The sequence below is a fragment of the Choloepus didactylus genome, chromosome 17 (genome assembly GCF_015220235.1).
Source record: "Choloepus didactylus isolate mChoDid1 chromosome 17, mChoDid1.pri, whole genome shotgun sequence".
NCBI lineage: Eukaryota > Metazoa > Chordata > Mammalia > Pilosa > Megalonychidae > Choloepus > Choloepus didactylus.
In genome coordinates, this window is record NC_051323.1 from 75,653,357 (window position 1) to 75,668,172 (window position 14,816).

Genomic DNA, 14,816 nt, shown 5'->3' on the forward strand with positions numbered 1-14,816 from the left:
TGAGATCGTTCCTTCTTACTGCCGCGTAGTATTCCATCGTGTGTATATACCACATTTTATTTATCCACTCATCTGTTGAAGGACATTTGGGTTGTTTCCATCTTTTGGCAATTGTGAATAATGCTGCTATGAACATTGGCGTGCAGATATCTGTTCGTGTCACTGCTTTCCGATCTTCCGGGTATATACCGAGAAGTGCAATCGCTGGATCGAATGGTAACTCTATATCTAGTTTTCTAAGGAACTGCCAGACTGACTTCCAGAGTGGCTGAACCATTATACAGTCCCACCAACAATGAATAAGAGTTCCAATTTCTCCACATCCCCTCCAGCATTTCTAGTTTCCTGTTTGTTTAATGGCAGCCATTCTAACCGGTGTTAGATGGTATTTCATTGTGGTCTTAATTTGCATCTCTCTAATAGCTAGTGAAGCTGAACATTTTTTCATGTGTTTCTTGGCCATTTGTATTTCCTCTTCAGAGAACTGTCTTTTCATATCTTTTGCCCATTTTATAATTGGGCCGACTGTACTATTGTCATTGAGTTGTAGGATTTCTTTATATATGCAAGATATCAGTCTTTTGTCAGATACATGGTTTCCAAAAATTTTTTCCCATTGAGTTGGCTGCCTCTTTACCTTTTTGAGAAATTCCTTTGAGGTGCAGAAACTTCTAAGCTTGAGGAGTTCCCATTTATCTATTTTCTCTTTTGTTGCTTGTGCTTTGGGTGTAAAGTCTAGGAAGTGGCCGCCTAATACAAGGTCTTGAAGATGTTTTCCTACATTATCTTCTAGGAGTTTTATGGTACTTTCTTTTATATTGAGATCTTTGGTCCATTTTGAGTTAATTTTTGTGTAGGGTGTGAGGTAGGGGTCCTCTTTCATTCTTTTGGATATGGATATCCAACTCTCCCAGCCCCATTTGTTGAAAAGACCATTATGACTCAGTTCAGTGACTTTGGGGGCCTTATCAAAGATCAGTCGGCCATAGATCTGAGGGTCTATCTCTGAATTCTCAATTCGATTCCATTGATCTATATGTCTATCTTTGTGCCAGTACCATGCTGTTTTGGCAACTGTGGCTTTATAATAAGCTTCAAAGTCAGGGAGTGTAAGTCCTCCCACTTCGTTTTTCTTTTTTAGAGTGTCTTTAGCAATTCGAGGCATCTTCCCTTTCCAAATAAATTTGATAACTAGCGTTTCCAAGTCTGCAAAGTAGGTTGTTGGAATTTTGATTGGGATTGCATTGAATCTGTAGATGAGTTTGCGTAGAATTGACATCTTAATGACATTTAGCCTTCCTATCCATGAACATGGAATGTTTTTCCATCTTTTAAGGTCCCCTTCTATTTCTTTTAGTAGAGTTATGTAGTTTTCTTTGTATAGGTCTTTTACATCTTTGGTTAAGTTTATTCCTAGGTTCTTGATTTTTTTGGTTGCTTGCGGTCGCAGTTGATTCGTCTGGGGGAGGGTGGCGGCCGGTTGCTAAATCCTAGGCTCCCAGGATTGCTCCGAGGGTACCGGCGGCGGGGGCTCTTTCCCGGAGGCGAGGGCGAGGCGGGGGACTTGGCCAGGTCCCCGGCGGGAGGCGTGCAAGTATGGAGGGCGGCGAGAAAGGAACAGGCGGGACACGGTTCTTTTAGGATGAAGAAAACCAAGAGAGTTTATTAGGGGAGAGTACAAGCTTATATCGGGCATTTAGAGGGCGGGGTAGCTGTAAGGGTTAAAGGCTTGGATTGGTTCTGAGAGGGCGCGGAGGTTGATTGAAAAGGGGCGGGAGTTGCTCCAGTAACGGGGAGTGGGTGGGCAAGGTAAAGGGGGCGGTTTTCTCCGGCAAGCCCTCCCCAATGGTTTTTACTTTGGGGTGAGGAAATGGGGCCTGCATTCGGCTCCACTTTCTCAGGCCCGGGGGGCCGTGGAGGGTGCAACCACCCGTGCCCCACTACCTTTCCTAGGGGCTGATCAGTTCCCCTGGCCCAGGCCCGCCAAGTCAGAACTCGATAACAGTGTCCCGCATTTCCCCCTTCTTTTCTAATTAGAGGAAGAAGCTTACCGGAGAGATCTGCCAAGGGATGAGGGAAAGGGGAGGTGGGGGAAGGGATAGGGGTAGATGGTAGTTAGAGAGGCTGGAGCTCGAGGTTGGTGCGATGTTCAGGCGATCGAGAAGGGCCTCGCGGTCGGCGGGTTGACCGGTGGCGGTGAGGTCGCGGAGGGTTGGTTGTCATCTCGGAGTAGGGAGCGTCAGAGGTGGCGAGTCGCTGGTACTGGACTTGCACGAACGAGGAAAAAATAGCATCCGTTTGTTTCCTTACAAGCTGGACAATTCTGCGGATAATGTAGGGTCCTAAGGTGAGAGCTAGAATAATCATTAGTAAGGGGCCGAGGAGAGGGAGGAGGTATGGGAGGAGGGGGGTAAAGATGTGGGACCAATAGCTGGTGGCTTCACGGTCTTTTTTGCGTTGTTCTAGTCCCTCTCGGACCTTTTTTAGGCTGTCCTCGGCGAGCCCTGTGGAATTGGCATATACACAGCACTCTTCTCCTAGGGCGGCGCAGAGGCCTCCTTCTTTGAGGAGGAGAAGGTCGAGACCTCGGCGGTTTTGGAGCACGACTTCAGAGAGGGAATTGACAGAATTTTTAAGATGGGAAATAGCGTTTTGTAGGTGACGAATGTCCTCGTCAACAGCCGCCCGGAGGTGAGTTAGGGCGGAGCCTTGACTGGCTAATGCAGCGATTCCGGTGCCAGCGCCTGCAAGACCTAGGAAGGAGGCAATTGTGAGGGCGGTGATGGGCTCTCGCTTTTGCAGTGGGGCAGAAGCTGCAGTTGTTTCCAGGCGGAGGAAGAAGTCTTCCTCGCTGTGGTATAGGACCCTAGGGATGAGGACAATTAGGAGGCAAGTTTCATTAGTTGTATTGAGGGTTTGCACGTTAAGGCAGGGGGTAAGCCCTGTAGAGGAGCAGAGCCATTGGGAGGAGTTAAGAGGAATGAGAAATTTTGCAGAGCTGCTGGGAGATGAGTAGTCGGCACAAGCTGTGAGGTTGGGAGAGTTACTTGAGCGAGGGCGGATGCACTTTCCTGTAAAGGAGACTGAATGAAAGGTTAGGGGGACGGCAGAGGTATTCCAATTGCATTCCGAGGGGCTGTCCTCTGTGTTTTCTGAAAAGGAGAGGTTGGAGGCAACTGGCTCATACAGGGGGGAGGAAGTGGAGAGGCAAAGCCAACAAGAGGAGGTAAGATTGGGGTTGGAGGAATTCACTGAGGTGAAGGCCGCTTGGATAAGGCCGAGGAGGGGAGAAGAGTAGCGAGAGGAATAGCGAGAGGGGGGTAGAAGAGGTCGGGGTGGTGGGGTTGGCGATGCATTGTTTGCAGTTGAGGTATGGCTTCCGGTCGCACTGCTTGTACCTGAGGTGCGGCTGGGGGGCTGTGGAAAAAGGGGGTTAATGACTTTGTTGGGGCCAACGCCGCTCGGATCGGTGGCGGTGGGGTGTCTTTTTTGTATAGAGAAAAGACCACCCCAATCATAGCCCTCCATGTAGAGGCGGAGGCCATATGTGCGGCCACCAAGCCAATTGTCCTCGCCGGGGTTTTTTACCTTAAGGATTATATTGCGCCAATTTGGCTTTGTCCATGACACTTGGAGGTGCTGATCTCTATTGGGAGCTTCAGACCACCCGTAGGCCATTGTTTCACACCCCCAGGAGGGGCAATAAAAATGCGAGGGGTCAGCACAGCCTTTGCCTGTGGAGGGACATATGTAATAACCAGAAACGAGGCCGCCTTGACATTGATTTTGTAACCAATTATTGTTGTATAAACCTGTGAGTTGAACCAAATCACAAATGCTGGCAGTAAACGAAGGAGCCTCGGCTGTAACATTATAGAGGAGGTCCTTCTCTATCCCCCCCATGATATGGACTGTCCAGTTAAAAGGTTGGTGTAGTGAGTTGGCCTGGGTGGAAGAGGCGAGGGTAAGCATGACCATTAGAAGGGAAGCAATGCTTGGGTGGGGGTTATGGAGGTGTAGGGGGCTGGCTTTTGCCTGTCTGTATAGGCGCATGATTTGGACGATTTCTTGTCTTTCCTCTTGCGAGTTTTCAGGCCTCTCCGGGGGTGCTCTCGGACGGCCTTCCTGGTCCAGTTGTAAGGTTGTCATCTGGTATGTTAGGCTGCGGAGACGGCGGCGTTCTCGTCTTGTTAGCCGTTTGGCTGCTGGTGGCGGGTCGGATTGCTTTTCCCGGGATCCAGATTGGTTGTGCTGCATTATCTGGGAAAACACAAGCAAACCCGCGCCCCTGGGCGAGGAGTGGGGAGGGACCCTTCCAGACATTATTTTCTGGGTCCTTCCAGTAGACCATCGGGGCCTGGGTGGGCCTATACGAGGGCCCCCAATGTTTATGTAGGGGCGAAAGCCCTTCCTTATTGAATGTGAGTAGATTAAGGTGAATAAGGGCTGCTATGATAAGGTCCCCTGGAGTTGCCTGGGGGAGCATTGCCCTTTCTTTTTCAATTTGTGTCTTTAAGCGGCGATGGACTGCTTCCACAATGGCTTGCCCCTGTGGATTATAGGGGATGCCGAAATGATGGGTGATGTTATATAACTGAAGAAAGGCCGCAAAGGAGGCACTGCGATAGGCAGGCCCATTGTCCGTTTTTATGTCCCAGGGGACTCCCATGAAGAGAATTCCCTGTCTTAGGGCCTTGATACAGTGTTTGGCCGTTTCCCCGGCGAGGGGGACCGCATAACACATGGCTGAGAAGGTGTCAATCATTACATGCACATACTTGAGGCGCCCAAAGGACGGAACGTGAGTTACATCCATTTGCCATCTAGAATTGGGTTTTAGGCCTCGTGGGTTGACTCCCTGAGGTTGCAGGGGGCCAAGCGGCGCAAAGGGCGCACAAGTTGCACAATTGCGGACAAGATGTTTACAGGTATCTAGGGGGAGGCCACATAAATGGTGCAATGACGTAGCCGAAAAGTGAAACCTGGAATGCAATAACTTAGCCTGGTTAACAGCGTCCCCCGGAGGGGCTGCCGTGTGGGTTAGCATAGCTTGGGTAGTCTGAGCTGAGACCGCTTGGTCTACTATACTGTTGCCATTAGCCAAGGGCCCCGGAAGGCCTGAGTGACTACGAATGTGGCTAACGAACCAAGGATCCTGTCTATGCTCTAAGATGCTTCTGAGGTCAGAAAGTGCTTTATCGATGGCCGAGTTCCCGGGGAAAAAGGTGGAAAATGCAAGGACTCGGCAGACCTGATACGTGTAGAGGCTGTCAGTGAAAATGTTTACTGGGTGGTTGCAGTGGGCGTTTAGCGCGTATGACACTGCCAGAATTTCCCCCACTTGGACTGAATGAAGGTTAACATAACTGAATAGGCGGGGTTCCGGATGGTCCTGCGAATAAGAGAGGAAGGCGAAACGGGTTTTGGAGGCGTCAGTAAAGACGGTAGTGGCACCCGGGATGGGTGCAGAGGAGGGGAAAGGATGGAAGGGGCTGCGGAAGGGAAGCTTGGCGAGTCCCTGTAACAGCCGATGGCTAGGATAGTGGCAGCTGAATTCCCCATGAAATCCTTCTAAAAGGATTTGCATGTCCGGGTTGTCACGTATAAGCAGGCGGGTTTGGCCTGCGTCTAGGGGCCAAACAATTTTTTCTGGCGGCTCTCCGAATACATGAACAGCCAGGGTGACTAGATCTGAAGCTAGGCTGATCCAGAGCCGCACTGCGGGGCAAATTTTTCTAAGCCGGCTTTTAGCAGGGTGCACCCAAAGTAGAGGGCCTTCCTGCCACAGGCAGCCCATGGGTGTGCCGGGCGTAGGAAGGATGAGTGCTATAAGATTGCCCTCTTTAGTGCTGAACCTGTTGAGACAGCAGGCGGCCAGTGCCTTGTTAATTGCGGCAATGGCTTCCTTTGCCTCCTGGGTGAGCTTAATGCGCCGGGAGATTGCTAGCGGCGGGGCTTCAGGGACACTCAGCAGCATAAAGAGTGGTTGGAGCTGGGCGGTGGTGATCGGCAACGCAGAGCGGAGCCAATTGATCTGACCGCAGAGCTGTTGAAGCTCAGTGATAGTGACCCGATCCGGTATGTCCAGCTGGGGAGCGGACGGGGCAATGGTTTTATCAATACTAAACCCTAAGAAGGCTAATGGTGGCACAATTTGAACTTTATTGGGCTGAACCGTAAGGCCGAGGTCAGCTAAATTAGTGGTGAGGTCTTTGAGGATTAGAGGAAGCGCCTCGGCGTCCTCAGAGGCCACCAAGATGTCATCCATGTAATGGATGAGCATGGCCTGCTTTCGCAGGGGGGCCACTGCGTGATTAACATACATTTGGCAAATGGCTGGACTGTTACGCATCCCTTGAGGGAGGACTTTCCATTGGTACCTGCTAGCCGCGCCCGCGTGATTGGGGACGGGAACTGTAAAGGCAAAGCGCGGGCGGTCTCGCTCATGTAGCGGGATGGAAAAGAAACAGTCTTTGATGTCAATGGTGGCTACATGATAGTGGGCCGGGATGGCTACCGGATGGGGGAGGCCAGGCTGCGGGGAACCCATGGGAAGAATATGCTTATTGATTTCCCGCAGATCATTGAGGAGCCTAAATTTCCCTGTGGCTTTTTTATGAATAACAAACACTGGCGAATTATAGGGACTAGTAGAAGGCTCTATGTGGCCAGCGTCCAATTGTTCTTGGACAAGGGCTTGGAGTGTTACTAATTTATGCGTGGGAAGGGGCCACTGCTCCACCCATATAGGTTCCTCAGTATCCCACTGCAGAGGAACGGGCGCTGGAGGTGTTAAACGAGCAGTGGCGCACATTATTGGGGGGGCTGCGTGGTAAGCACTGCCCCAGAGGCGGCGAGGATGTCACGGCCCCATAAAATTTGGTCTATGGTGTGTAGAAATAACGGGCGGAAGGTGCCTGAGTGGCCCTCTTCATCCTCCCACTTAATGGGCCTTATGGCCTGAAGAGAGGTGGAGGTACCAGTGGCTCCCACTACTGAGGGACCATCGAGAACCATGCACATGGTGGCATACTGAGCGGGCATGCAAGAGACCTCTGCCCCTGAATCGAGCGTGCCCGTGTACCATTGTCCCTCTATTCTTAACTTACGAGTAGGCTTTTCTGGAGTGATAGGGACTGTCCAGAGAAGCGTTTTACTGCCGGTGAAATGATTAGTTTTATTAGAACCGGCCAGCACGCTGCCTCTTAGGGGCGGGGCTGAGGCTTGCCCCGCTTGGAGTTTAAAGCTTGCTCAGTGCCTTGGCGCTGACTGCCGTCAGGGCACCAAGGATAGCAGAGGTTTTTTAAGCTATTCTTGCTAAGATCTCTGGGGCTGCTCTTGCAATCGCGCGCCCAGTGATAGCCACGCTGGCAGCGTGGGCAGGGAGTGGGAGGGGGGCGCCCATTGCGCTGCATGAAAGGCGGGCGGCTGATTTCTGCATTGGGGCACTCCCGTGCAAAATGACCGCTCTGCCAGCACTTAAAACAACCGGTGGTGGCGGCTAAGGCGGCAGTGACAGCGCTAGAGACAGCCTGGGCTAGGGACGCGGCAGCTGGGTCAAAGGCGCTGCAGGCGAGAACCCAGTCATTTAGACTTTTTTCCCGCAAGGGGAGAATGGCTTGCTTACAGGGGGGGTTAGCCCCTTCTAGAATGAGTTCCCGGGTGAGAGCTAGCTGGGCTTGGGGGTTGCTAACTTTTCTAGCGCAGGTTTCTTCGACCCTGGATACGAAGGTGGCGAAAGGTTCGTTTGGCTCCTGGAGGAGCTTGGTAAAGTTGTCAGGTCGACGGGCAGAGCAGTTGGCAAACGCGCGTAAGGCGATGCCTCTGAGGATAGTCCAGAAGGTGGCAGGGACATTAATATAAGCAGACGCATTTAGAAACGCTCCCGTGCCTAAATAGGCTTCGGGGGGGATGATAGACTCCAGTGGCTGCGTCTTGCTCACTTTGCTTAGCTGCTTCCGCCTGGAAGTGAGCACGCCAATCAATAAACTGGCCGGGGTTAAGAATGGAACGGGCAAGCGAGGCCCAGTCTTGGGGGATGCAAAAGTCCATGCCGAGATCCTGAAGTATTTGGGAAGCGTATGGGCTACCCAACCCGTCCTCCTTGACGGCCCTGCGAAGCTGCTTAATAGTATTAGAGTCAATGGGATACCAGTCATACGGTTTCTGTGGTGTGGGGGTAAGGTTAAGAGGAAAGCAGCGAAAAGCACGAGAGAAAGGAGGACGCGCTTGCAGAGGGCTTGGCGCGGGAGTGGGGGTAGGGGGAGCGTTGCCCCAAGGGTTGCCTTGAGGTGTAGAAGGCAGCCAGGGGTTGTTAGTCGGCAGGGTGGGAGGAGCGGCGGCAGCTGCCGGTAGCGGCTCCGAGGGGGAGCTCGCCGGAGGGGGAGGCGGAAGTGGGAGGCCCCAAGTGTCGCAAGACGGCGGCGCGGTGGGAGTGGCTAAGGCATAAGATGGTGGACTAGCTCCGCCCTGTGAAAGGGCGGGGTAAAGCGCATGCGGTTTCCGGCCCAGCTTAGGGCTGACGTCATCGCCAGAGCACTTCCTCCCCTCGATGGAAGAAGAAGGAGGAAGTTCGCCATCTTGGCGAGGCTTAGTATTGCTTTGTTTTTGGGGGGCGATTTCGAGCGTGTTGTTAATTTGCTCGACTAAGGATTCTGTGTCTGAATCGTGGTCTACATTAGTATCGCTGTCTGAATCTGTTGGCTGGGTTGATAGGGCCTCCTTGGATTTAATGGGGCCTCGATCAGGGGGGAGGGAGCCTTGAAGGCAGGAGCGGACGGTTATTAAGGTGGGGAGCAAGCCGGGAGGGAAGCGCTTGCTCTCATGTTCCATGGCGTTGGTGACCCGATCAATAAGGCGATCATAAGTAACAGGGTCCCAAAGATGGCAAGTGGTGAGCCATGGGTTAAAGGGCAGCAGGAGGTCCCAGTATACCTGCAGCTGCCGGACAGACACTTTACAGCGATGTGTGTCTAGGAGACCCGCCAGAGCGCGAACTTGGGGTGCTTGGCGTGCAGATAGACGATTACCCATAGCGGAGTGAGAAAAGAGAAAAAAGGGGGTTGATTATTGAGTAAAGAAAATGAGGTAAATCGTGGCCGCGAGGCTGAAAGAGACGGTGAGAATAGAAGGCAGGACCCTCTAGTAGCGAGAGCAGTTTGGGGGGGCAGTTGCAAAGAGGCACACCGCGCTAAACAACGAAACAAAGACACAGAGGACCACAGCAAAGTAATGGAGGGGAAGAGGGAAAGCTACTGGAGGAAGAGTGTTAGGAGGAATGGGGGGGGATATAGGAAGAACGGGAAAGGAAGAGCGGCCTGGGCGCGGAGCGGCGAGGGAGAGGCGGCTCCGCGGGGCGGCGAGGGAGAGGCGGCCCTTACTTTGCAGGCGAGGAGAAGGGAAGCTGGAGAGGCGTCCGGGCGAGCGGGCGGTTCCACTGGACCGCTGCGTGGAGAGGACCTTTAATTCCAGGTGCCCCACGTTGGGCGCCAGTTGCGGTCGCAGTTGATTCGTCTGGGGGAGGGTGGCGGCCCGTTGCTAAATCCTAGGCTCCCAGGATTGCTCCGAGGGTACCGGCGGCGGGGGCTCTTTCCCGGAGGCGAGGGCGAGGCGGGGGACTTGGCCAGGTCCCCGGCGGGAGGCGTGCAAGTATGGAGGGCGGCGAGAAAGGAACAGGCGGGACACGGTTCTTTTAGGATGAAGAAAACCAAGAGAGTTTATTAGGGGAGAGTACAAGCTTATATCGGGCATTTAGAGGGCGGGGTAGCTGTAAGGGTTAAAGGCTTGGATTGGTTCTGAGAGGGCGCGGAGGTTGATTGAAAAGGGGCGGGAGTTGCTCCAGTAACGGGGAGTGGGTGGGCAAGGTAAAGGGGGCGGTTTTCTCCGGCAAGCCCTCCCCAATGGTTTTTACTTTGGGGTGAGGAAATGGGGCCTGCATTCGGCTCCACTTTCTCAGGCCCGGGGAGCCGTGGAGGGCGCAACCGCCCGTGCCCCACTACCTTTCCTAGGGTCTGATCAGTTCCCCTGGCCCAGGCCCGCCAAGTCAGAACTCGATAACAGTGTCCCGCAGTTGCTATTGAAAATGGTATCTTTTTCTTGAGTGTCTCTTCAGTTTGTTCATTTCTAGCATATAGAAACATTACTGACTTCTGTGCATTAATCTTGTATCCTGCTACTTTGCTAAATTTGTTTATTAGCTCTAGTAGCTGTATCGTCGATTTCTCAGGGTTTTCTAGATATAAGATCATATCATCTGCAAACAATGAGAGTTTTACTTCTTCTTTTCCAATTTGGATGCCTTTTATTTCTTTGTCTTGCCGGATTGCCCTGGCTAGCACTTCCAGCACAATGTTGAATAACAGTGGTGACAGCGGGCATCCTTGTCTTGTTCCTGATCTTAGAGGGAAGGCTTTCAGTCTCTCACCATTGAGTACTATGCTGGCTGTGGGTTTTTCATATATGCCCTTTATCATGTTGAGGAAGTTTCCTTCAATTCCTACCTTTTGAAGTGTTTTTATCAAAAAGGGATGTTGGATTTTGTCAAATGCTTTTTCAGCATCTATTGAGATGATCAATTGATTTTTCCCTTTTGACTTGTTAATGTGTTGTAATACATTGATTGATTTTCTTATATTGAACCATCCTTGCATGCCTGGAATGAACCCCACTTGTTCATGGTGTATGATTTTTTTAATGTGTCTTTGGATTCGATTTGCAAGTATTTTGTTTAGGATTTTTGCATCTATATTCATTAGGGAGATTGGCCGGTAGTTTTCCTTTTTTGTAGCATCTTTGCCTGGTTTTGGTATTAGATTGATGTTAGCTTCATAAAATGAGTTAGGTAGTATTCCATTTTCTTCAATGTTTTGAAAGAGTTTAAGTAAGATTGGTGTCAGTTCTTTCTGGAAAGTTTGGTAGAATTCCCCTGTGAAGCCATCTGGCCCTGGGCATTTATTTGTGGGAAGATTTTTGATGACTGATTGGATCTCTTTGCTTGTGATGGGTTGGTTGAGGTCTTCTATTTCTTCTCTGGTCAGTCTAGGTTGTTCATATGTTTCCAGGAAATTGTCCATTTCTTCTACATTATCCAGTTTGTTGCCATACAGTTGTTCATAATATCCTCTTAAAGTTTTTTTAATTTCTTCAGGATCTGCAGTTATGTCACCTTTTTCATTCGTTATTTTGTTTATATGGGTCTTCTCTCTTTTTGATTTTGTCAGTCTAGCTAGGGGCTTGTCAATCTTGTTGATCTTCTCAAAGAACCAACTTTTGGTGATATTTATCCTCTCTATTGTTTTTTTGTTCTCTATGTCATTTATTTCTGCTTTAATCCTTGTTATTTCTTTTCTTGTATTTGGTTTAGGATTGGTTTGCTGTTCATTTTCTAGCTTCTTCAGTTGATCCATTAGTTCTTTGATTTTGGCTCTTTCTTCCTTTTTAATATATGCGTTTAGTGCTATAAATTTCCCCCTTAGCACTGTTTTTGCTGCATCCCATAGGTTTTGGTATGTTGTGTTCTCATTTTCATTCGTCTCTATATATTTAGCAATTTCTCTTGCTATTTCTTCTTTAACCCACTGATTGTTTAGGAGTGTGTTGTTTAACCTCCAGGTATTTGTGAATTTTCTAAGTCTCTGATGGTTATTGACTTCTAATTGTATTCCATTGTGGTCAGAGAATGTGCTTTGAATAATTTCAATCTTTTTAAATTTATTGAGGCTTGTTTTATGTCCCAGCATATGATCTATTCTGGAGAAAGTTCCGTGAGCACTAGAAAAGTATGTGTATCCTGGTGATTTGGGATGTAATGTCCTGTATATGTCTGTTAAATCTAATTCATTTATCAGATTGTTTAGGTTTTCAATTTCCTTATTGGTCTTCTGTCTGGTTGACCTATCTATAGGAGAGAGTGATGTGTTGAAGTCTCCCACAATTATTGTGGAAACATCAATTGCTTCCTTTAGTTTTGCCAGTGTTTCTCTCATGTATTTTGTGGCACCTTGATTGGGTGCATAGACATTTACGATTGTTATTTCTTCTTGTTGAATTGCCCCTTTTATTAGTATGTAGTGGCCTTCTTTGTCTCTCAAAACATCCCTGCATTTAAAGTCTATTTTATCTGAGATTAATATTGCTATACCTGCTTTCTTTTGGCTGTAGCTTGCATGAAATATTTTTTTCCATCCTTTCACTTTCAGTTTCTTTGTATCCCTGTGTCTAAGATGAGTCTCTTGTATGCAACATATTGATGGTTCATTTTTTTTGATCCATTCTGCGAATCTATATCTTTTAATTGGGGAGTTTAATCCATTTACATTCAACATTATAACCGTGAAGGCATTTCTTGAATCAGCCATCTTATCCTTTGGTTTATGTTTGTCATATTTTTCCCCTCTCTCTATTAACATCCTTTATTGTACCCATACCGAATCTCTTTAGTACTGAACCTTTCTCCAAGTCTCTCTGTCCTTTCTCTGTTTCTCTGTCTGTAGGGCTCTCTTTAGTATCTCCAGTAGGGCAGGTCTCTTGTTAGCAAATTCTCTCAGCATTTGTTTGTCTGTGAAAAATTTAAGCTCTCCCTCAAATTTGAAGGAGAGCTTTGCTGGATAAAGTATTCTTGGCTGGAAATTTTTCTCATTCAGAATTTTAAATATATCGTGCCACTGCCTTCTCGCCTCCATGGTGGCTGCTGAGTAGTCACTACTTAGTCTTATGCTGTTTCCTTTGTATGTGGTGAATTGCTTTTCTCTTGCTGCTTTCAGAACTTGCTCCTTCTCTTCTGTGTTTGACAGTGTGATCAGTATATGTCTCGGAGTGGGTTTATTTGGATTTATTCTATTTGGAGTTCGCTGAGCATTTATGATTTGTCTATTTATGTTGTTTAGAAGATTTGGGAAGTTTTCCCCAACAATTTCTTTGAATACTCTTCCTAGACCTTTACCCTTTTCTTCCCCTTCTGGGACACCAATGAGTCTTATATTTGGACGTTTCATATTATCTATCGTATCCCTGAGGTCCATTTCGATTTTTTCAAATTTTTTCCCCATTCTTTCTTTTATGGTTTCATTTTCCATTCTGTCATCTTCCAGGTCACTGAGTCGTTGTTCAACTTCCTCTAGTCTTGTACTATGAGTGTCCAGAATCTTTTTAATTTGGTCAACAGTTTCTTTAATTTCCATAAGATCATCCATTTTTTTATTTAGTCTTGCAATGTCTTCTTTATGCTCTTCTAGGGTCTTCTTGATTTCCTTTGTCTCCCGTACTATGGTCTCATTGTTCATCTTCAGTTCTTTGAGTAGCTGCTCTAGGTGCTGTGTCTCTTCTGATCTTTTGATTTGGGTTCTTGGGCTTGGGTTATCCATATCGTCTGTTTTTTTCATATGCTTTATAATTTTCTGTTGTTTTTGGCCTCGTGGCATTTGCTGAACTTGATAGGGTTCTTTTAGGATTTGTAGACCAATTGAAGTCCTTATCTCTAATTTATCAGATCTACAGCTTCGTGGAGTACACTTTCTGTAACTAACCAGCAGGTGGCGTCCACGAGCCACCTGTTCTCCACAAGCCAGTTCTCCCCTGCTTAGCCTTTTTGGTGAGTGGGGGAGTGAGTCTTGTGGGGTCCAATTGGTGTACCAAGCTTGCGTGTGTACTTGGTGTTGCCTGCCCTGTATATGGGGCATGTTTCTGGGCAGTCAGGGAGGGGGGGTGGCCCTAACAATCCAATCTCGCTGGTGATCCTAGAGTTTTAAAGGTGCTGCAATAGTCTAATCCTTCAGTTCAGTCCTGCCACAGTTTGTCTCTGCCACTGACCCACAAGTCCTTGGTGTTGGCATATGGCTCCTGAGACTTGCAAGTGGGCCCCTCTTCCAGGCTGTGCACCCCGGGTCCTCTGTTGAGGGATGACTGTGCTATGTCACAGATGAATGCCGTCCCCCCAGGGCAGTTCTGGGCTGCTGGGCTGTGTAGGGAGGCTCCCAGTCTGCTGAAATGATGGCTGAATGGGGCTTTGTTAATTCACACTGCCCCTCATGATGTTTTAAGGCCTCATCTATAGGTTCTTTCTTTGTTGTAACAGGCTCCTCCCTCTGAATCCTCAAGGTACAGTAAATTAAATCTCTTTACAATGTTTTTATCTTTACATAACCCCACAAATGATTGAGTATAAGGCACTTCCTCTGATCTCTTGTTTTCTTGCAGTCTGCCTCTAATTGGATAATCACCTGGAGGTCAGGAGTCCCATTCTCTGGCCACTCCGCCCCTTTACTTAATTTATATTGTGGCCACACAGAGTTGCAATAATGTATTAACAATTCTTTCTTTAAATGACATTCTCCAAATTTAGACCAATCATTAAGAATAGTTCCCAAGGGAGGTGCAGCCAGCACACTTTGAGAGTTTCTCATGGCTGGGCAATGCCAACAGAAATTACGAAGACAGAACATCGGAATAGGAGCTCCTCAAGTACAACTGGTTTCCCACACAAATGCAAGCTCTGCAAACTGCACAGAATTCAAAAGGCGGACCACAAATTCGGGGTCACGGATGGTGGAGTTCAAACCCACTGAGTCCACATGTACATCCCCTGGATCAACTCAATCAGCCTTTTCACACAATAGACCAATTGAAACAAAAGGAAGCAAAGTGAACACAACAAACAAAAGATCACATGCTTACCCAGCACGGGGACTGTCTCGATTGCAAAGTCATCTCTACCCAGACACACCTGGTGTCCGTCTGCAGCAGGTGCCCCCACCTGGACCCTCCAGTTCCGGTCCTCCAGGAAAATTCCCAGGCAGCTCCTAGGCACAGAGCCGAGGGGT